Source organism: Halichoerus grypus, chromosome 2 (assembly GCF_964656455.1).
Source record: "Halichoerus grypus chromosome 2, mHalGry1.hap1.1, whole genome shotgun sequence".
In the NCBI taxonomy this organism is placed as follows: domain Eukaryota; kingdom Metazoa; phylum Chordata; class Mammalia; order Carnivora; family Phocidae; genus Halichoerus; species Halichoerus grypus.
The window spans coordinates 86,290,745-86,315,241 of NC_135713.1; the positions used below are offsets into that span (position 1 = coordinate 86,290,745).

The window sequence follows — 24,497 nt, forward strand, 5'->3', positions numbered from 1 at the left end:
AATAAAACTATGTGTGACAAAAAGGGATTAATGTCTAAGATTTAGAAATCTTACAAACTGGTAATAAAAATAACATGTAACAGGCAAGGTACAAAAATCAGAAATACAAATGATATGATGAAAAATATTTCATCTTACTAGTAATCATAACCATGAATGAAAGACTAGATATCCTCTCTCTTCTCATCAGTTATCAGACTGTCAAAGAGTTAAAGTAGGAAAATGCCCCGTATGGTTCACTGAAAAGAGATGGGCTCTCACAGATTGTTGGCAGGAGTAAAATTAGTAGAACCTTTCTACAGTGTAATTGGAAGTAATATATTTAATTCAGCAATTCCACTTCCAAGAATTTTTTCAATAATCAGATAGATTCATAAAGATAGAAATGTGAAGATATGTATCAAAAATATTATTTATAATGTGGGAAAGCTGAAAATAATTTAAATGTACAGCTATAGGTTATTACTTGAATAACTCATACATCCTTAAAATGGAATTCTACTCAATCATTACAAATGATGGTGTCAATCTATATTGATCAATATGTAGCATGTTGATAATATATTGCTAAATGCTAAAGGTAGTTTTCCAAAAAATATGTCCCGCTATGATCCCACTTTAAAGATACATATATTTCACCCATACACATTGAAAATAACATATAAAATTATTGTCCAAAATGCTAATAGTGGTTCTATGCTATTGGTGGAAATACACCTAATAGCAGTTATCGTGGTAGGATTATGGGTAATTTTTTTCTGCTTGCTTTTATTTTTTGCATCTCTCCTTCTACATAAACATGAATAATTTAAATAATTTTAAAATGCAACAAACAAATACATATATTGATGATTCATAGCAATGCTAGAAGCCTCAGACCAGATGCTGTGTTTATATTGCAAGAGCTCACTTGTGCCGCATTTCTTCTCTACTTTCTGACACAGTGACACCTCTTGTCCAGAATCTCCACAGCACATGTATGTAGGTGCTTACTTCGGAGCCCCCAGCCTGAATTCAGTCCAGCTGCAGAGAGCGAGCACTGCCATGCGCATCCTCAGGAAAACATGGCCGTTTTGGCATTGTCTCACACTGGGTGCCTGAGCTCCAGAGACTGTTCTTAATCCCTTACGAAAGGGTTCACTGGGATTTCCGTGTGTCTTCTTACATACGGCCTGGTCCTCCTTGTCCCCGAGAGGAGAGTTTGGTTTCATGTTCTTTATTCTAAAACAATTATTTTGTTTATGTTTAGAACTTCATTCTCAAACAATTATTAAAAAAACATAAGAATTTTGCTCACTTGAATAAAATCTCCCGTTTATTTTTCAAGGAATCTTGTAAGCTATGTTGGGCTGCTTTCATCTTCTCACATATTAGGAAAATAAGATTAAGAGATTTTATGTGATTTTTTTTTTCGAGGTGGCAGCATGAGTATTCAGACTCAGCTATTTTTCTTTCAAATCTGAAGATCCATTTTATTTTATCACATAGCCTTCTACACCTGTCATTGAAAGCCATAGACTTTAAATAACTAGCAAGAAGAGAAAACCCAAATGCTTTTGATTGTAAAATATGATTCGTAAGAAATTATAATTACTTCATAAAATACCTTCCAACTTTTGTTTTTATTTTGCAATTAGAAATAGCACAAAAGAGAAGAGAAAGGGAAAATACTCTTTAAATTCCCTAAACAGACTGTTTTCTGAAAGCTACTTCTTGCCCAAGATTTTTTTTTCTTTTAATTACTCAGCAAATAAAACTGGAATAAACACACTGTGAAATCTACTGATTTATATGTGTTACAGATGGTGTACGAGAAAGAAAACACTAAATTCAAGGAAAAATATATATGACACAATGCTGCAAAGTATGCCACTCATCTAATTCATCTAGTATTCTTCAAATATAATGAAAATTATCATTATATTTTTAAAATGATAATGTGGCTTATATCTTAAAAGCTTAAAGTAAGGTGGAAAATGGTCTAAAATATTTGTAAATCAAAGGTTTACAGCTAACTCTTTATAAAAGCGTAATTTGGTGTAATATTTTTCCGATGCTGAATGAGCCTCCTAGTGCATTAACATCCAACCAGCAACAATATCATGCTCTACAAACATCATTGTCAAAGTGTCCAATCAATTTGTTTGTATTAGGAATCATCCCCTATTCCTATTGGTTTTCTGCACATCGACATTCAACTAATGGACTCAAAGTCCATGTTATGTATGTTAATCTAAAATTCCTCTGTATATAACCTCTGCAGAAATAACTGAAAAGGAGAGCATATCAGTCATACTACTTTCATGTTTGAAACCCAACAGTTGCATTCTCTGGGTCAATACCAAATGGAGATTTTTCTAGTAGGTAATATAATTTTTCATTACAAATTAGATATGGCATGTGCTCTTGCAAATAGTCACATTTCTTTTTTCTTGATTGATTCTTAAATTAGTTATCAATGCAAAGTCAATAGTGACTCCTTCAAGTCCTCCAGCTATGGGGATTGGTCAACAGCCTGCTGAAATGCTGATCAATTTTACATGATTTCATTTGCCTTCTTCATGTTTGCAAAAGTTTACTGGCATAGAGACCCATGGGTCTGCATACTGTTTTTTAATGAGTTATAAACAGTCGTTCTCATTAAAAAAATACATTTTAGAAAATTTGAAAAAGAAAAAAAATCACACAGTTACCACAGTAACACAACCATTTTTTGTGTTTATTATCTTCTAGTCTTTTTTATTAATGAATCTTTAAAAAGTATATATTTTTTTTTAAAAATGTGCCTTTTCTTTTTCTCCCTTTGACTTGTAGATATACATAATTGCAGGAATCATAATCCTTGGTTCGTGACAACATTCTAATTAGTGGTTCAAGCATGTACTTATTTGTAATACTATAAAATCCCTCAGAAATTCACCACCATCCCCACAAAAGCTATGAGCTTGACAATAACCTAAACACACACTGTATTTCCCAGCCCTCAGCTGCCTTCCCCCACAGAAGTGGCATTCAGAATTCTATTGTTATTATTCCCTTACTTCATATATATGAAGTACATTTCATATGTATTATATACATTATACATATATACATTTATTGTGTGTGTATATACATATATAAATTGTAAATTATACTTACATGTGATCCTAAAAAATACATATTTTATTTCTGACTTTATAGAAGTTTAGTATACTGCACGTAATCTTTTGGAATCTACTTTTTTCATTTAATAATCTCATTACTAAGGCTTATTCATAATGCTGTCTATCATTCTACGTCATTCATTATGACTTTGTATAGTAGAACACTGTGACTATATCACACTGTGACTATATCACACTTCATCTATTCTCACTTGGATGGGCATTTGGGTTGCCATTGTAATAGTCTTCATAACTATTAGTTTTAGTAGTTGCATGGTGTTCCATCAATTTTCTTAATCAATTCTCTATTTTTTTATTTAGTTGCATCTAATACTTTGCTCTATTGATCAAGGATGAAGTGACCACCTTTGTAAGAATAGATTTTCTACATTAAATATTATACTTTAGATAACTAGAAATGGAATTATTAAGTTGAAAGATATGAACATAATAGATATTTCTAATTTACATTCTGAAGAATAACTCCATCAGCAATTGTACAATTACTAGGTTCATAAGCACTGACTTATTCATTTATGGTTGTTAATTTAAGAGATAGTTATGTTTTGTTTTTAGGTTTCACTGACTTCAATCAATCAATATTGACATAGAACTTAAGATTTGGAACCTTATCTTCTGATCTGATAATTTTTCATTTGATGAGGAAAGGCGTTAAGGTAAGACATTACAAAGTTAAGACATTAAAAATGAAATAATGGCTTACAGCCTGGGTTGAAAGTCTAGTTTCAAATTCTGAATGGAATATATTGTCAGTGAGCATTATTTATTCTTACTAAAGTGATCCCAACTTGGAAATGATGAAGCTGAAGCTCAAAGAAAAGGACAGAATTTCCTACAATTTATGTAGCTCATTTTCTGTCATACTATATTGCTTTCCAACTGATCAAATATAAAATAGACCATCCAAACTTTCATTTCATTTTCATTTTGAATGATCTCTCTTCCACATTCCTGTAGGATTTATAATCCTGGTCTTGCAATGTACTACTTGAATATGCTCCTATTATTGTTGTTGCTCTTTTTCATGAAGAGCACTCTTTCCTTGCTGATTCCTCTCCCATGAATTCATTCCTCATAATGGGCTGAACCGTGCTATGCCTAGCATAGTTTGTTAGTCCAGACTTGCTGAGCTGACCTGTCAGAAGTTATAGTCTTTCTACATTGGAGACATTTTCCTGTTATTCCTCTAAATCAAAGAATTATTAATTACATAGTTTCGATATCTCATTTTTAACACACTTTTTAAAACATTCTCTGTGTTCAATAATATTAATATTAATTACAGTTTGCGTGACATTGTGGCATAATGTGTATTGCAGTGCTTGTGTAATTTATATAAATTTCTGCCACGATTTTTATGCCCTAGGAATGATCACCTGACTTGGCCAATGGAAACAGTAATTGGGAACTTTTTTTTTTTTTTTTTCAGGCTCACACAGGGTGAGAACACTTGCCAGGCACTCATATAACACACTGACGCTCTCTTCTCAATAACCACAACCACAGACAATTGTCGTTCAGCCTGATTCATCCCTAACAAAGCAAACACATATTTAACACTTGGTGTTGAAGACTAAAGTCAGCGATTTTACTCATCATAACTGCAAGTTCCCACCCTTTTGCTCCATGCTTGCAATCTGCGTCTGAATTGCCTGATGATTACTCTCCTCGGTTCATTTTGCTCACTCTTATAAACAGTCGCCAATCCTTGTGGCCCTGTGCAAAAATAGACCCCTGGATGGGTCATTCATTGTGTGTCCAAATACTGGACAAGTTTGTAGAACAAATTCATATTTTCACTTCTGTCATATTTCTCCTAACCTCAACCTGGAACAAATAGCTTTCCCTAAGGTTTTATTAAAAAGGAGTATGCCCATATAGAACATGCTCTCTTTTTTTTCTCTTTCTGATAGAGCAATTTCTTTGACTGAAGAAAGATGAATTTCACACATTTATTACATAAAAGATCCTCAGCCCCCTTCCTCAGTAACCTGACTACAGTGCACAACATTTAGTTAGCAAAACCCTTTGCTGTATTAAATACATCCTTTCTTTGCAGCCCTGACAGTCTATGCATTCCCCAGAACATGGGCTGATTTTATGTGCACAAAAAGTGGACGATGAGCCCTTTAACACCCTCTTTTCAAAGGTAAGCATATTCTGCACTATAACACATAATGCATTTTCTCAAGGACTTCTCTGTATTTTGCAAACAAGGACTGAGGGTATTTGGTAGATGTGGAATCTGATTCATGGAAAGCTGAAATAACCAACCTGAGCTCAAACAGGCAGTCCCTAGACAAGTTTGTTCAGAACCTTGACCTTTTAACTCTCCCTTTTGCTTTAACATTATGTAGGATCAATTTTTTTCACCCAGCCAGAAGAAAAAAAGAAAAAGCTTTAACAGACATTTGAGAATGAATTGTTACCTCTTACTCATCTTGCTATATAAACCCTTGACTGTCAATGCTAAGCAAGAAAATATCAAGGGAAGAAATTCAGTTATATTGAAACACCATCCACAAACACCACAACAAGAAATGCAGACCACTTTAAAATACTAAGTTCTGGTAGCTGTGAACTTTTGAATGGATTATGTGAGATAAAAATTAATTTTGCTGGATCTTAAAATATATTTTCCCATTGAAATTATGTGTATCTGCTGATTATGTTCTTGGCAAAGAATGGGGAAAAAAGCCTATTTACTGTAAAATAGACTTAAATGATGGTAATAATAGTACTATTTCAACTACACCTCACATGTTTCAGTGGGAGAAAACCTTTCCAGCTCCAGACTTTCACACCAGGACCACTTCAAAAGCAGATGTGACTGATTCTGGTGGTAGCAGGAGATGCATAAGGAACAGGCCGAGCGACAGAAAAGCTAGAGATAGAAGCAGGTTTCAAAACCAGTATCTTAATTCTGCATTTCTATAGGATAGATGTCATTTTTCTGTCTGCATAAAGGATGTCAGACAGTCCTCAGGTTCTCTGAATTGAAAAAGAATAAGCAGTTACTCTCTAGCAAGTGGGAATCTGAATGCAGACCATCCCTCATTCCACATGTGGACCTGCATTGTGTGCAAGAAAGCAGTCTCTCTGCTGGTGGCACAAGACTCAAGATAACACACAGGAAGGAAGTGTCATCGGGGAGGGAGAAAACATATGGCAGGGTAAGTCTGGGTAAGGAATATCTTAATTTGTAGAAAATGCACCCCTAGTAGTCATAGTGAAGAAGAAAAATATATTGAATGATGAGTCATACTCAAGCCATGCCTTTAGTATTTAAGTGGGAAAATCTGCTTTGATCCCTGGTTTCCACATCTCTGAAAGGAGGATATTAAATTCAATGATTTCTCAAGGCCTTCTCAGCTTTAACATACTATCTTGTGCTGCCAGCATGCATACACGATACAGTTGTAGGGAGGGGCCAAGCGGGGACCTGGCAGAGACCTATATATGGAAGATGAAGGCCTGAGAAGAAAGTGACCAGGTACCAGCCAGAGCCCAGTGAAAAGCAGAACCCAAGGTGGAGAGTGGGGACTTGGAACCGAGGTAGAGACCATGCTCAGAGACCACGCTTTTGAAACTGCTTCCAGGGTAGGTTCATGGGTGAGCTGGCACCGAGTGTCAGAGTATTGAGCAAGACCCCTTTAAACACCTTCTTGTGTAGGCATCCTCAACCATCGCATCATGTTGTGTGGGGGTAGAGATGTCTAAACTATTCATAGTCTTTTATTTTAACTTGGATTAACACCCTTTTGGTATTGACTTTCCCCTTTCCTGCAACCCCACTGAAAGTTACTACCACAGTAAGTCATTATTTCTGATGAAAATAAGCCACAGCCCTTGGCCGAGATGGAGAGGGGATAGGGTTGAGAGTTAAGGTGATGTTGGGAGAAGAAGAAAGGGTGTACAGTGACTGAGACCAGGCAGAACCTAAAAAATATATTGACCATCTGATTGTTTTAAGTCAAATATAGCATTAGATTACATGGTCTATCTTGCTTGGAGTTAGCTCTAAATTTATTTAGCTGTTAAATGAAGTTGTATACTATATCCAAAGTATTAGAAGTACCTATTATAATATTATTGGTAAAAATTTCCTATTTTTATCCGTGGCCTTGAAACATATAAATACATTGGTATATTATGTCATGAAGTCTTCTGATGTTCCCCCTCAGTTCATTTTGATTTTGCACACATAACTTTATTTTTTTAAAGATTTCATTTATTTATTTGACAGAGAGAGACAAAGCGAGAGAAGGAACACAAGCAGGGGAAGTGGGAGAGGGAGAAGCAGGCTTTCCACTGAGCAGGGAGCCCAATGCAGGGCTCGATCCCAGGACCCTGGGATCATGACCTGAGCTGAAGGCAGATGCTTAACGACTGAGCCACCCAGGTGCCCCTGCACACATGACTTTAGAAAACATTTTGTACACCGCTAAGATAAGCAAGACAATTATTTATGAGAATTTACTGCATTGTTATACCTGTAATATTCTTCAGTAGGTAGATGATTGTCTACTAATTAAAATCAAGATTTTAGAGATTTAAAGGAAAAAACGAGATAATTCATTGCTAAGCAATTGGTAAGAATAATCATATTACAAAGAAGCTGAAGAGATCAGTCAATATGGAAAATCATTTAAACTTAGAAACACATTTTCCTTTAGATCTGTATAATTGATAAGAAGTTTTCTGTTTCCCATTAAGTGGTTGAGAAACCTCCATGGCATATTCACAGACCATGACACTTACACTCTAGGGTGGCTGAGCCTCATATTGAAAAGAAAAAAACAAGTTGTAGTAACAAGTAAAGTGGATCAAAATTTCACTAACACCTGAAACACAACCATAGACTTTCATGAGACAATCATCTCTAACGTAAACGAGTAGGAAAGATGTTTAACAGGGACGAAAGTAATTTTTCTCCTAAATTAGTTGTTAGAAATTTCAACTCCTATGGAATCTCACAGGAGCTATGATATTAAAGAGAGATTTATGTCAACTATACATCATAAGAAAAAAGGGAGAGATTTGGCATACAAGATAGAAATATGAAGCTAAATTATAAAATGGGGTTCAATTATAAAATGGGATACTTAAGCATGACAAATGTAAGAGCAAGGATTCTTAAATAAAAAGTTGTAATAAGTTAGATATGAATTTTCAGTGTAGTATGAGAATCAAATTATCATAAATTTGGATATTGAGTCTACAGGAAGGAGAAAATTCAACTAATATTTATTAAGAACCTAAAATAAGCCTGGTGCTACTAGGTCCTTACATATTTATTAGTTCATTTTAATTCTCACAGATCAATATTAATATTGACAGTATGGCAGACGAAGAAACTGAGAGTCTAAGAAATCAAACAAATTTGTTTAAAATGATATACTTAGTCCCTCTGATTGCATGAAACAGTGCTCCAAATCTGTGATATGGACAGGACAATCCTACATTGCTTGTACGTTCTTTTAGGCATCTTACTACTTGAAATATTTGAAGATGTTTATCATTTGCAAAGATGAAAGTTCCATCTATTAAATAAGATTTGTAGTCAAAACAAGTGCCGTGTTTTGCCATTTGACCCTGGGTGAGTTGCATTATGGGTATGGAGGACACCGTGCCCCATTTTCCTCATCTATAAAGAATTATTTATTTATTTGAGAGAGAGAGCAAGAGCATGAACAGGAGGGGCAGAAGAAGAGGGAGATAGAATCTCAAGCACACTCTGCTGCTCAGCGTGGAGCCTGACGTGGGGCTCTGTCTCATGACCCTGAGATCATGTCCTGAGCTGAAACCAAGAGTCGGAAGCTTAACTGACTGCACCACCCATGCGCCCCTTCCTCATCCATAAAATGGGCACAAGAATAGAACCCACCCACAGGCTGCTATGAGAGTGAAATGACATAAGGTATGTTAGAGGCCATGAAAGAGATTGAAGAATAAGAAGTGATTAATAAAATTATTATTTACTCTTATGATTATCTTTCAGATATTTCATTGGTTTAAATAATCCTTTTTAGATTATAGAAAACAGGAAATCTGCTTAAATAAAACACACTGCTTGCTCCTGTAAACGTTACACCTTTCAAGAGAAAAGTTAGGTCTATTACTCAAAGCACCCAGGTGGTGTTGAGAGTGATCAATAAAGTAAAGCCAATCATTCTATTTCAGGTCCTCGCTAACCCAGAGATAATCAAGTCTTTGGAAGATTTCAAGTAAAACTAGACAGGAAATTATAAAGTACTAAGTGAACACACTGCATATATTGAAGATCGAAGAGATGATCCAATAATTATGTCATGTTTACCTTAAACTGTTAACAGGTTTGAACACTTAAAAATTATTTCTACTTTAACTTCCTTAGTGCCTAAACTGGATACAAATGGTGATGTTATTCTCACAGGGAAACAGTTTCTTTTCACTTTTTTGTGAAAGCATTTTGAAAAGTTGAAAAGCATTTTGAAAAGTTGGAAGTAATGTATTATCATAAAGTGTCAAACTAGGAAGCAATGAGCTTTTCTATATGGCAAATTCTGAACACTATAAACCTGTAAAAAAAAAATGACAGTAAGTATGTAATGTAATTTCTGGAGACTGATTGGAAAGTAGAAAATTTCACATAAGATTATGTATGTGTTCTAGAATAATCTTACAAGCAAGGGTATCTTAGGATACCTGAGAAAAATGAGACAGCAGTTTCCTGATCGGCTTGCTCAGAGGGCAGTTGTGCCAAGGGAGAGCCTATTGGCTCTTGTTTGTTTTTTTCTCTTGATTTCAACTACTTGTTTCCAGTCCTGTGCATTAAAGGGAAGGGGAAATAAAAGACTTGAAGCAGCTTGGTCAGAATATCCATGAGATATTCTTTTGTGTGTGTTTTCTTTAAATGCAGCAAAAATTGTGATATATACAAACTTTTTTTTTTTCTTTTTCCTTCTCCATCATTTCTATACATTTTGGGTGTTTTGGTTTTGTTTTGTTTTGTTTTTTAAAAAAAGATACAAACAATCTTCAAAGTTTACCTTTTTGGACTTAAGGCATAACATGAAATTGCACATTATTCTAAAGCTTAATTTTGATATATACTAACTTTTAAACAACTAAATTCATGTTTTTTGAACTTCAACAAAAAACGATGAGTCTCACATTATGAGGATAATTTAATAGAAGCAATGGCTTGGAAGAGGGAGGAATTTCAAATAAAGGAAATGAATTCCTTTTCTGCTGCCGTGGAATGAGGTAGATGAGATGCATGAACGGGAGACAACTGTTCAGACATGATGACCTTCAGACAATTCGTGTTATTAAAAATAACATTTGGAGAACTATTGGGACTTCATCAAGATAAAAATCTTTTGCACTGCAAAGGAAACAGTCAACAAAACCAAAAGACAACCGACAGAATGGGAGAAGATATTTGCAAATGACATATCAGATAAAGGGCTAGTATCCAAAATCTATAAAGAACTTATCAAACTCAACACCCAAAGAACAAATAATCCAATCAAGAAATGGGCATAAGACATGAACAGACACTTTTCAAAGACATCCAAATGGCCAAAAGACACATGAAAAAGTGCTCAACATCTCTCGGCATCAGGGAAATCCAAATCAAAATCTCAATGAGATACCACCTCACACCAGTCAGAATGGCTAGAATTAACAAGTCGGGAAACGACAGATGTGGGCAAGGATGCGGAGAAAAGGGAACCCTTCTACACTGTTGGTGGGAATGCAAGCTGGTGCAGCCACTCTGGAAAACAGTATGGAGATTCCTCAAAAAGTTGAAAATAGAGCTACCGTATGACCCAGCAATTGCACTACTGGGTATTTACCCCAAAGATACAAATGTAGTAATCCAAAGGGGTACGTGCACCCCGATGTTTATAGCAACAATGTCCACAATAGCCAAACTATGGAAAGAGCCAAGATGTCCATCAACAGATGAATGGGTAAAGAAGATGTGGTATATATATACCATGGAATATTATGCAGCCATCAAAAAAACCCCAACATCTTGCCATTTGCAACGACGTGGATGGAACTAGAGGGGATTATGCTAAGCAAAATAAGTCAATCAGAGAAAGACATGTATCATATGATCTCACTGATATGAGGAGTTCTTAATCTCAGGTAACAAACAGGGTTGCTGGAGTGGTGGGGGGTGGGAGGGATGGGGTGGATGGGTGATAGACATTGGGGAGGGTATGTGCTACGGTGAGCGCTGTGAATTGTGTAAGACTGATGAATCATAGACCTGTATCTCTGAAACAAATAATACAGTATATGTTAAAAAAAAAAAAGAAAAGAAAAGAAGATAGTAGGAAGGGAAAAATGAAGAGGGGGAAATCGTAGGGGGAGATGAACCATGAGAGACTGTGGACTCTGAGAAACAAACTGAGGGTTCTAGAGGAGAGGGGGTGGGAGGATGGGTTAGCCTGGTGATGGTTATTAAAGAGGGCATGTATTGAATGGAGCACTGGGTGTTATACGCAAACAATGAATCATGGAACACTACCTCAAAAACTAATGATGTAATGTATGGTAATTAACATAACATAATAAAATAAAATTTAAAAAATAACATTTGGAAATACTGAAGTTGTAGTTCTTAGATATGGCTACAAAGCCAATGTTTATTGTAATTAATGATTTAAACATTTATGAAAAACACTCTTAGCAGTTCATAAGAACCTAAGTGATGAAACTTAGAATGAGTAGCTAGATATTTTTAGCAATCACTTCCATGAAAAAATAATCAACCTGAAAACAATAACAAAAGCAACAAACTGTCTCTGTCTTCACAGTTCTGCACTGGAAGAAAACAGCTTTGCTTCTCTTATTAGAGATGTCAGAAATGTTGCCCACCCTTGCTCCAGAGAGCTATTCACTTGCTTTTCACATGAGATGGCTCCATAATCCAAGAAATTTATAGAGGAAACATGAAGAATTTTATCAATAATTTTAACATGATCCTTTCCAAATGTCTTCATTGATTACTAAAGATAAGCCATCTCCCTCGTTTCATAGAAAAAATTTTCAAGTGCTCATTACAGCCCAGCTAAGGGAACAGAGACTGTCTTGTCATTAGGCTTTTATTGCGTTCATAAGATGCGTTGCATCCCTAACAACAACCGAGTGGATTCCATGTCACCTTGCCTCCACCCACAGTGCTGTCCGCATCAATTATCAGGGTGGAAAAATGATGTCTGGGTGTCATTCTCAAAGTAAAAAAGGGCTTGACCTTGTCAATCCGGTCACAATTAAAGGGTGCAGTATGACCTTGGAGTAGAGTTTAGAAAAGTTGGGCAGATGGAAGGCAAATAAAAATATTGCTAGTTGAATGGCAAAACTGTAATAGTGGCAGTTTTGTTGGATATACAACTAGAAACAGTCCAGTGAAACAATAGTCTAGTGCCATAAAATTTCATTTGGAAATTCATTCTGAATAATTCAATTTAACAACCAAGAGGAACATAGCATCCGTATATGTTTTATTTGTAGTTTAAAATATGTCTTGTCTTTTAGTTTAACATTATTTCATTTTGATGTAGAAGTTCTCAATTATGTACTTCTTCCAGTAATTTCTCATAGGATGAATAAGGGAGTTGTCCCATTGCATTTGAAGATTCCCTCCGGTGCCCTGAGGCTCTTTCTCCCCTATCCAGCATTTAATTCCTCAGAATTTTCATTCCTTCTGGTTGTATAGCATAATGTATGAATGTCCTCTTAAATAAATTGTGTTACTGGAGTTCTTCCTTGTTCTTAGATTGAAAGTAGACACTAAATATTTAGCCATTAGTGTCTCATAAAAGTACATGTCCATTTTTTTTCATGTTGGAAGTCACCAATTAAAACTTTTACTTTTGAAGGAAGAAAGTATTCATTTAATCAAGATTTAATAAGTGTCTATTATATACTAGGAATGATGTATATAATAGGCACTGGAGATAGACCTGTGAACCAAATTGAAATCTCTGCTATCATACAACTCATATTTTGTTTCAAAGAAGGTGAATAATAAAGAAAGTAAAATAAGAAGTATGTAAGATAGTTGATAAATGTATAGAGAAAAATTAAGCAGGGTGGGGAGACAATGGGCACTGGACAAAGTGGGGGTTGGTTCTGAGGTGAGTTTGGGTAGATCTTGCCACAAAGAACACATCTGAGCAAATTTCCAAATGAGGTGAGTTGGGGAGCCATCAGGATATCTTAGGAAGACTGTTCCAGGCACAGGAAAAATCAGATGCACATGGGAGCCTGATGTTTGGTGGAAGAATCAGTGTGGCTAAAACTTAGAGCTTGGAGGAGGAATCAGAGTCTTGGAGGGAAAGGTGTGAGTGTTGGGGTGAAGAAGTTGGGGGTGGCGGATTGTTTAGTACTCTTGGCCGTTCCAAGGACGTCAGTCTTTTTTCAAGTGAGTTGGAAGCCACTGGAATAGAATCTGGGGGAATTTTAGATTTCTCTTTAACGATTATAATGCTCTGAGGCTTTTTTCATTGGAGATATTAAGGAACTATAATTCAATTATTTTTATAAGTAGATTAAAACCTCCTAGCTGCTCACTTTATGTAGTATGATGTGTAAATTTTAAAATAGATCCCTTTATATTAAATCTGTCAGGCTACAAATAATTATTTTTTGTTTCTGGAAGCAGGAAGTTGAATTAGCCAATTTTACTGAGCCCATAGCATTTTGCTAGCTATTCAGAAACTTAACATGATGCAGGGCCAGAGTGCTATCTAGTTGAGATGCTATGCACGTTGAAGAGATTCAATTAGTAATCTGGCTCAATGAAAAATTTCTAAGTTATAGCAGGAACTACATAAATTCCAGAAAAGAGATAAAGAAAAAAGATCTTTGAAAACACAATTTAATATGAAAGTTTTCTTTTTACTGGTAAAAGTTTTGGAGTCTTTATAATACTTACGAACAATTATTTATTGCTTACTAAGTTTAGATACTGAATAAACTCTTTATGTTTATTATCTTTGTCACACAACTATTATTATTTCCTAATATTATTATGATGTATTAATATCACCATTTCTGTTAGTAGTAGTAGTAGTAGTAGTAGTCGTAGTAGTATCTGTTTTTACTAGTAGAAATGAAAAATCAAGCTTAAATTTAGGGAGGTCAAGTAATTTTTACAGTGCAGAAGAGCCAGAATTGGTTTCCAAACCCAGCTTTGCTGACCCTAAAATCTACACACTATCGAAAACTGCCTCTGCTTTATAAAGTTAACATTGGCAAACTTAGAAATCAACTTGCAAAGCTATTATGCATGGAAGCATTTAATGCTACGATTATAACATACTGCTTGTATGTGGGTGACGCATAGTAGGAGTCCATAAAATGCTAGTTCCCTCACCATTTCCCCTCATAATTGGTAAAAACATTTCTTATTTTAAAAAGAGCAATAGAAGACTGCACATGGAGTCTGTTTAAAGAATGTACTTCCTTTTTTATAAACACTTTTACAGTATTGGGCATCATTTCATAGGGAAATACACTCCTCCTGTTGATGTTTATGGTAATTCTCTACAACAGTGTAGACTGTACACACATAATGGTAATTTTAGAGTGGAAACATATCAATCACAATTTGTACATATAATTTTGGAAGACATAGTGTGCTATACAGTGTCTCCAAGGAATGTGTTTGTTCTGCAAGGAAATTAAATGCTGCTTGACAATAAATGTTACTGAATGTGTCACCATTGTGTTCTACCTTGCATTCAAACTCCTTGCAAAACTGTACTTTGACAGGTATAAATTTGACAACTCTGAACCATCTGGAATCTTGACCCCTATTCAAAAAGATTCCTCTTTTGTACAACTAAAACCAGGCTCTCATTTTTTTGGTATAACTTATTTTCAGCTTCCATCCCCATATTTTACCTTTGGGTCATGTCAAGTCATTGTGTTTTATTATTATTATGTTAATCACCATACATCATTAGTTTTTGCGGTAGTGTTCCATGATTCATTGTTTGCGTATAACACCCAGTGCTCCATTCAATACGTGCCCTCTTTAATATCCATCACCAGGCTAACCCGTCCCCCCACCCCCTCCCCTCTAGAACCCTCAGTTTGTTAGAGTCCATAGTCTCTCATGGTTCATCTCCCCCTCCGATTCCCCCCCTTCATTTTTCCTTTCCTACTATCTTATTTAATTTTTTTTACATATAATGTATTATTTGTTTCAGAGGTACAGGTCTGTGGTTCATCAGTCTTACACAATTCTGGGTCATGTAAAGTCATTGTTAATTTTTCCCCTCAGTTACCCCATTCAAACACTGAAAGGTACATAAATTGTAACCTGTGTCTAATACCATCCTCAGAGTCCATGTCATGGGACTAACTTATAATGAGATCTTTTTGGCTTCTCCAGCAAAACTAAATCTTCTGGATGATATCCAAGACCTATCTGTCTTATATCAAATTCTGCTCTAGAGAATGCAGTGATACAAATGTAGACAACAGTAAATACATCTCCAGGTCCAGTAAAACAGTAACTTTAATTAAATATTAATTTGTTGCCTATAATACTTTACAGTTTTTAAAGAGATTTCAAATATATTATCTCATTCTTCATGGCAGTCCTGGGTAATAGATAGAATAGAAATTATACTCACATTTTACCCATGAGGAAACTAAGACTCTAAGACAATAAGCAACATGTCTAAAGTTAGGCACCTAGAAAGAATTAAAGATGTTTTCAAGTTGAGGACTTCTGACGCTTACTCCAGAGCTCTTCTCACCACACCGTTAAGTCTAAGTGAAAAAGTTGAAGTGAGGTCACTCATAAATTTGTGGGTAAAATATAAGTACAGTATTTTCTTTGGGGCCAAATATACAAAGAAATCTTGGCATCATTCTTTATTTGGCAATACAGATTTTTCCTGCAACTGTCAAAGTTTCATTCTGCTGAGAGTATATTCTGCATTTTTTTCTGGAAGATTTTTTTCAGAGTATCAAAAACTTAAAAATTACAAGTAACAAAGGTAAACTAGCCCAACCAGCTATAAAACAGTATTATAAAATTAACAATAATTTTTTAAATATAGTACTGGCACAAGATTAGCATGGAACAGTTCAAAAACAGACCCATATATATTAAAAATTTTTAATATATTCCAAAGGAAATAGCAGTGGAAAAGTTAAATTATTGGAAAATTGGTTTTGTAAAAATTATCCATCTTCCTTATCCATCTCACAACAGAAAATTAAATATATTCCAAATGGATTAAAGACTTAAACTATATAGGTAAGAATTTAAGGAATTGATGTTGCTGACTATAGTTGCCCATGTTGGAGGCTACACAACCCAAGAGTTATATTCACATGGACTGGCACACTCCCTTGGGTGAGGAATGTTAGCACCCATGACTGATTTTTGGTTGGGGAAGAATTTTTTAAATGAGAAAGATATATAAAAATCACATAAAAAGTGAATGATAGATTTGACCACATAAACACATTTGAGTGCTATACACCAGATATCATAAAATGAAAAGACAAACAAGAACTGGTAAGAACATTTGCCACAAATACAATAATCTCATAGGATTGATGTATGAAATACATATATGTATGTGATGACATCAAATTTAATTCTACAATGCCCAAACCCTCCAGACACTATTCATTACTTCTATAAGTACGGGTAATGCTAAAATGTATAACAAAAAGACTCAACAATGTAAAATGGCTCAAACATAATATAAGCAACCATTCTTAAATTTTTTGGTACCAAGGCCATCTTACAGTCTGGTGAAGCTTAGGACCTCTTTTCCGAATAATTTTTTTTAAATTTTATTTATTTACTTGAAAAGAGAGAGAGAGAGCATGAGTGGGGGGAGGGGTAAAGGGAGAGGGTGAAGCAGACTCCCTGCTGAGCAGGGAGCCCGAAGTGGGGCTCCATCCCAGGATCTGGAGATCATGACCTGAGCGGAAGGTAGATGCTTAACCAACTGAGCTACCCAGGCACACCATCAGAGAATGTTTTTAAATACATAAAATAGAATTTAAAAGATTTCAAAAGAAACCAGGGGCGCTTGGGTGGCTCAGTCGTTAAGTGTCTGCCTTGGGCTCAGGTCATGATCCCAGGGTCCTGGGATTGAGCCCCGCATCGGTCTCCCTGCTCAGCGGGGGGCCTGATTCTCCCTCTCCCACTCCACCTGCTTGTGTTCCTGTTCTCACTGTCTCTCTGTCAAATAAATAAAATCTTTGTTTAAAAAAGAAACCAATTAAATTGAAGTGTACCAATAAAATATTACAATAACATGTGATATAATAATAAAGGTGCTTCTTTATTAAAACATTAAATAACAAAATAGAGCAGCTAGAAAAGCTGTGCGGACAGGAAGAAGAGGAAAATATGGGGTTTGATGAGTAGGTAGTAGTCTTTGCCAAATCAAATTAGCAGTTTCCCAATGAGGTAAAGTTTAGAGTGAAGAAATGAGAACTGTTGTGGAAATTAAGAAAAGAAACATTTTGGAGAGCAAACTGCCAAGATGGATCAAGTGTTTTAAAATTGTTCAAACTCCTGGATCCACTAATTTAATTTCTATGAATTTTTCTCAAGAATACAAACTAACAGAAAAATTATGCACAAATTGTTCGTAGCAGCATTAATTTAAATCATATATTTATTATCAATTATAAAAGATATATGTTTACAGTAGCCAAAATAAATTAGCATTGTCAATGAAATTGAGGTATATCATTATATCATAGACTATTGTTTTTGAGTTCTAATAAGTAATAGCTGAAACTTCTTGAAAACCTCTAAATTTTAGGCATTTTGCTAATCATTTTATGTCCTTTAAGTCCTCCCAGTCACCTGGTATAAGATACTTTCTTGATCTTATTTCAAAGGTGAAAAAACTGAACCTTAGCAAGGCTAAGTGTTTTGCTGAGGATTTTACATCTAAAATCCATTCTCTTTTCTTGCTTACTAACAGATCTCCAATTTTGTTTGAGTTTGCAGTGAGCTCAGCTGAAAATACTGAGCCACCAGACTAACACAATTGAGGCTGGCCACATGACTAATTATGGCCAATTCAATTTAAGCAGAGATTACTATTCTAAAGGAAGACTCAATAGAATGAGCCTTTTCAGCCTTTTGACCCTCATCTTTCTCCTTTTCTTTTCCCAAAGGGGCAGGTGAAGCCTGTATGTGTAGTAGTCATCTTATAACGATGGCTGAAAACCACAAGCTAAGAATGGCAGGACAGGAGGCTAGGAGAAGCCTGGACCTTGAGGAAATTCTTGAGAACTGTACCAATCCATGTTTGCGTAAGTCCCTTAACTGTGTTTGATTAAGTCACAGAAGTTACATTTTTAGTAAGTGCAGCCAAACACAATTCTATTTGATGTAGCTGGTCAGTGGAAAAATCAAGACTTAAGCTCAAATCTATTTGACCCAAAGATTTTTTAAATACTAACATATACTGATTTTGTGTTTATTCTCTAATGTTAACTTTAAAAAAAAAGTAAAATATTAAAATTATATATATATATGTATGATATCAACTATATTAATATGCGTAGAAAGAATACAGGAAGAGACCAAGATTTTAATAATGGTTATCTCTGGGTAGCAGGATTATGAGGGTTAATTTTAAAAATAACTTTATAAGGAGATTTTGTTATTATAAATGTAACTCGTGCTTATTGTGGATAACTTGCAATTTGAAGGACAGAACAAAGGAAAATGTAAAATGTACTACCTTACAATTTTCCCTACATTTGTATTTTTAAATTGTATACACTATTTTGTATCCTGCTGTTTTTACTTACTATTATAAGCATTTCTCATTGTTATCAAATATTTTAGAAATACCATGTTAATGGCTGCCTATTATTCCAGCCTGTGGATGAGTACAAATTGTTTAAACATTCTTCAGTTGAAAATTTTAAACTCATTAAAATTTTCAATAATAGAAATAATGCTCTGGGAACACCTAAGTTTGTAAATCTTTGTCTATTTAACTGACAGTTTTCTTAACATAAATTCTCCAAAGTAGGACTTCTGAGAATTTGGTTGTTGTTACTGTCAGGTGCTTCAGAAATATTGCAAAACTACTGGTACAAGGTGTGCATGAGTGTTCCATCATTTGGAGGCCTTGAGAGTGTCCTCTTGCCTTTATTCACCTCTAGCTGATTACTTGCACACAATTGGTTAAGTGGATTTCCAGAGTATGTTATTTTATGTTAATTAAAATATCCCTTGGAAAATGGTGACAGAATTACTGATTGAATAAAAAATACTTACAATTTATACATAAGGGAATCAAAGGAAAGTGACAGAGCTGAAATTTCTCATACTTCTGGTAGGAGTTGTCAGCCATATTATAAGGTAATTCAAAGATGCCATAATAACATAGAGTAAGAAGATATTAAGAATAGGAGATTTTCGTCCATCATTAACAGCTAACCTTTCCCTAAATGTATATCTTTCCTTAAAATAGCCAATGAAAGTGAAAGATATATATGAGTGTAAATAAATGAATATTTCTACATTGAGCTTGTATTTTTAAAAAATTTTTAATTAATGAGATACATGGTCAAAAGTCAAGTAAGCAGTGTTTAAAATTAAGTAATTTATATTACTGGTTCTAATTTTTAAAATAGTAATTTCTTTAAAAAAATAATAGATTCCAATGATCTAAAAATAATTACTTAAAAAGCCAAATCATATACTAACAATATATGTTCAATATATTTGTGTTAAAGTGAGCCGATATTTAATATGGCCAATATAGGCAATATATATTTCCATGTATTTACATTATTGACACTTCCCCATGTTTTTAAATTGTACTTCAGTTGCACAGAATTAGATTAAACATAACCTATAGTTCATTATGTTCTCTCATTATCAGTCTATGCATGTCCTATGTTTTAGTTATTATTTATTTGTTAGTTTAAATGGTAAAATAAACACTTATGAACCCACTACCCAAAACAAGAGCTAGAAACTGGACAATAATCTTGTACATGATTTTCTCCAACATCCCATTCCCTTGCCATCCCATGGTTTCATTTCCACCAGGATGTCAATAGACTTTTCATGTTTTATTTATTTATTTTACAGATTTTATTTATTTATTTGAGAGAGGGAAAGCACGAGTAGGGGGGAGGGGCCGAGGGAGAGGGAGAAGCAGACTGCTGAGCAGGGAGCCTGATGTGGGACTCAATCCCAGGACCCTGGGATCATGACCTGAGCCGAAGGCAGATGCTTAACCAACTGAGTCACCTAGGTGCCCCATATTTTGTTTTATAAACAGTGTCTCCATATTTTCAAATTTTGAAAACCATTTTTAATCTTCATATTAGTTTTCAAATGAATGCTTTGGCTGTTTCAAATTGAAATGGTAAAGTTTTTTTTTTTTTCTATTTTAGAATCTAATCTGATGTCATATTTGAAGTCCAATCCAAGTAAATAGTCATGAATATGTTGAACAGGTTTTTGAGGCTTTGTAATGCAAATCATCCAAATGGTGTCCTTTCAGTTCTAGCACATTTAAAATTTCCATGAATCTTCCCATTGGATCTAAGGCAATAAAAGTCAAAAAGGGCTTATAACAATAATAGGCTTATTTTAATTAAATTCAGTAAATATTAAGCACCTAGCAAACAGGATGCATAGAATTTGGCATTGGTGGTGGTGGTGGTGGTGACTCAAAATGACTAGGATAGTGGCTTCTTACTAAGGAGTTTAAATTCTAAGAGAGAACCTAGAAACAGAACCAAACACATATGGAAACTAAACATATGAGAGATTAGGTCAGTGGGAAAAGATGGGTCATTGAATATGTGGTATTGAGAAAATTATTATTGGCATAATTATTATTTATTAATTATTATAATAATTATTTATTATTCAATAATAGAAATTATAGGAATGACATGGAAAATGTGACATTTGAGGTGGACCTTCAAGGCTGAGTGGGATTAAAATAGGTCTAAGAGATGGAGGTGGAAATTTGGGAGGAGTTTTTCCAAAAGTTTATTTTCAAGCAAGGTGACTAGTTCATCCTGGTTGTTTTGTGCTTTCTGTCTCTAGCACCGAAAGTCCCATGTCATGGGAAAAGGACAAATCAGGACAGTTGTTCACCTACAAAGGGAGAAGTGGTAGCCATACTTTCCCTACCACTCCTCCCAGTTTCCTAAACCAAGAAGCAAACACACATAGTCCCATAAACCCAGACAATAGGTGTCGGCTTTAGGAAACTGAACTCAGCCTTTCTTGGATCTACCACCTTCTCTAAGAAGGGAAGTTTAAGATTTCAAAGTTCCTTGTCCTTCTCTGTTGTCTCCAGCAGCACTCTTGTTGAAGCTCACTCAGGCCTCAAACTCTTCCATTACTAAGATGTCAAATTTGGGCCTTCCTCTGATGACTACCTCCCATTCTCTTTGGAGTCCGTCATCCATCTCTGCCTGGAGAGGACGGAGATGTATCCATCTCTGCCTGTTACTATCCATATGAACTTAAGCCACAGAGTTAACTTCTCTGAACTTGTTTTCTCTGCTGGAAAATGGGAGATAATATTGCCTCCTATTTCACAGGGTCTTTGTGGAAGTAAATGAGATCACTCATGAAATAGTTTTTTAAAAAAGGAGCAAGTTCCAGAATTGTATGTTCAGTATGATCATACTTCGTTTGAAAAACATGTATCGAGTGTGTTTCTGTGTATTAGTTTATAAATGCAATTAAAAGAAGAAAATTGAACTCTTAACAATGGTTACCTTTCAGAAAGGGTATGAAAAGGGGAGACATGTTAAATAAATGACCTCCACATTCTGTCTTTGAATTTTGTGAATATTCTACAATAAACTTAGGTTATATTTTAATTAAAATATAAGTGAAATCAGTACAAAAATGAACAAACATAAAGACTTCACTGGGGAGTTGGCACTTGAGTGGATCTTAATGACCACATGCTCCTTATGTGGAAGATAGGGAAGGGTTTCTCAGCACACAGAGTAGTGGGAGTCACAGAATCAATTGGGCATTGCTACCGGAACCCTACGGAAGTCCTGAATGCTGAGGGGATGCGTGCAGACAGAGATGCCGGTGGGAGGTCACAAGACAGGAGGCTGGAGAATTGGCCAGGGCTGGATCTGGGTGTCCTTTGAATGCCATCCTCAGGAATCTGAACTTTATCCTCACAGTAATGGAAAAGCATCGAGGGGTAATACAAATGGGACAAATAATAGAAGCTGCATTTTTAGAATGCTCCTGTGTTGAGGATTGACGGGGTGGGGAAGACTGTAGATTTGAAAAGGAAATCAGAAACTTCCAGAAGTCACAACAAAAGATGACAAAGGCCTGGTTTATCACCTGAGACCAAATAATATCCGTCATTTTTATGCTATAACTAATAGTAGTAGCTAGCATTTATTGAGATATTTGTTTATAGCCAAGATATATATTTAGCCAAGCTTAAATTGGCTAAGAATTATAAATGGCTATCTGATTTATTTCCCCCAAAAGCTCTGTAAGATAGGCACTAATAATATTGCTAATATGTAAATGAGGAAACCAGGATTCAGAGGATTTAAGATACTTGCCCAAGCACACCTTAGATAATAAAAGGTGTGTCTGGGATCTGAATCCACACAGTTTGCTTTCTTGGACACACTTTGAAATAGTCATAAACCCTTAAAAGTGTCCTCAGTGTCAGAAAAATTGCACTAGATAGAATTAAACAGGCATGGAAGAATTTATTTAAGACTTTTGCAGTAAGGGAGAGAGACTGACCTCAACTCCACTGAAACAAGAAGCAGAGGGTTTTTAAGTGCTGGGGTAAGCCAGTGAAAAAAATTGCTGAGGGATGTTAGGGGGAAGGTTGGTCAATGTGATTAGGTAATCTGTGTTTGTTAATTGTTGCTTATTTAAGTTAGTCTCCCACCTTCTCACCAAGACTGGGAGAGAGAGGTGTTATGTCCCCTGATGTTTACATTTCAATGTGATGGCTCTCAGGTCCTTGAGAAAGGACATCATTGGGTTGTAAAATTGGCAAAAGTCTGGGAGGAGATTTATATCTCAAAGAGGCAAAAAAAGAACCTAGAATTTCAAGTTTGCTAAACTAAATGCTCTAAGAGAAGGGAGGTCAAGAGCCTAGAGTCAAGAGGAAGCTTGTCTAAAGTTTAGTCAAGCTTAGGGGAACATTAACCTCTTCTTTATCATCAGTTGTTCTGAAGCATGGGTTGCAGTAAAATTCAGTGTGTTATTCCTCATTCTTCTGAGGAAATCCAGGAGAATGTCATGTAAGGCATTGATATACATAATTTTAAATTACATATATGTATATATTTTAAAAATTAACACACCAATATATCTATATTGAACAACGTAATACACAACTTTGAAGTAAACAGAAGACCATAGTGAACCAAATGACTTTATAGCAACAAAGATAATAGTCAATATTTATTCAGTGTTTATTATGTACCAGACATGAAGCTTAAGTATTTCTCATATACTCTTAAGAACAATCCTGGGAGGTAGGTGCAATAATTACCTTCATTTTATGGATGAGGAAACAAGTTCTTAGAAGGGCATACAATTTATAAATGGTCTGTCTGAACTCTTAATAGAAAGGCTACCCAATTTGTGAGAACCCAATGTAAGATGAAAATGTGGGGCCCCTTGTTCAAAAATTATTGTGCTTCAAGAGGCAAAAGAAGAGCACTAAACCAAACATAGGACTCTCTAAGCATAGGACTCTCGAAGTACAGTGTGACTGCGCAGGTCATCAGTGCCCATGAAGCTGGCCCTGCCCTTAAGTTCCTGCTTTCAACCTTTAGGTAGGCTACATTCCACCTCTCCTGAATAAGTTACTAAATGGGGAGGTCCCCGGGGGTAGCCAGAGTTCTTAAGTGGTTATCAATTGACCTTTTTTAATGCCTGGAAAAAAGAAACTTTCTCACAGACAGGATTTGGATATTTAATCCTACCTGTATCACACAGCTTCTCAGTGGGATATCAAAGTATTAGAAGACTTGAAACTCCCTACTGAGTTTCTGTCTGAGAATAGTAAATGCTGGGAACAAAGGAGGTTCTTACACACAAAGGGGAACTACAGCTAAATACTAGCCTATGTACTGTGGCTTCTTTCACAATATATTCTAATAGTAAGTATTACTGCATCAGATGAGAATGAACTTGGATGACATAGTGCAATACTTAGATGACAAAGAACATTAGTAATACAAACAAATAAAAGAGGTTTTTTTTTTTTTTTCATCATTAAAGAGAAAGAGATAGGATAGAACTGAGGCTACTACCAGGAAAGGGGTGTATTA

The 24,497-nt window shown here is 35.2% G+C and overlaps 2 long non-coding RNA genes across 6 annotated transcripts in view; one reads left to right on the forward strand and one right to left on the reverse strand.

The window, feature by feature from the left end:
- The window catches only part of LOC118538319 (uncharacterized), a 373,755-nt gene that overhangs the window by 342,292 nt on the left and 6,966 nt on the right, over nt 1–24,497 (forward strand). For 3 of the 4 annotated variants that reach the window (XR_013445723.1, XR_013445725.1, XR_013445726.1), the window contains 3 exons: nt 3,723–3,823; nt 5,227–5,316; nt 18,342–18,479. This is a non-coding gene — a long non-coding RNA (uncharacterized LOC118538319). Of the gene's footprint in view, nt 1–3,722; nt 3,824–5,226; nt 5,317–9,350; nt 9,988–18,341; nt 18,480–24,497 lie in introns of those variants that run through there. The other variant, XR_013445724.1, reaches the window with a different exon arrangement.
- Nucleotides 1–24,497, reverse strand: part of LOC144381117 (uncharacterized) — a 125,123-nt gene that overhangs the window by 81,784 nt on the left and 18,842 nt on the right. For both annotated transcript variants that reach the window (XR_013445727.1, XR_013445728.1), the window contains exon 2: nt 994–1,221. This is a non-coding gene — a long non-coding RNA (uncharacterized LOC144381117). The remainder of the gene's footprint in view (nt 1–993; nt 1,222–24,497) is intronic.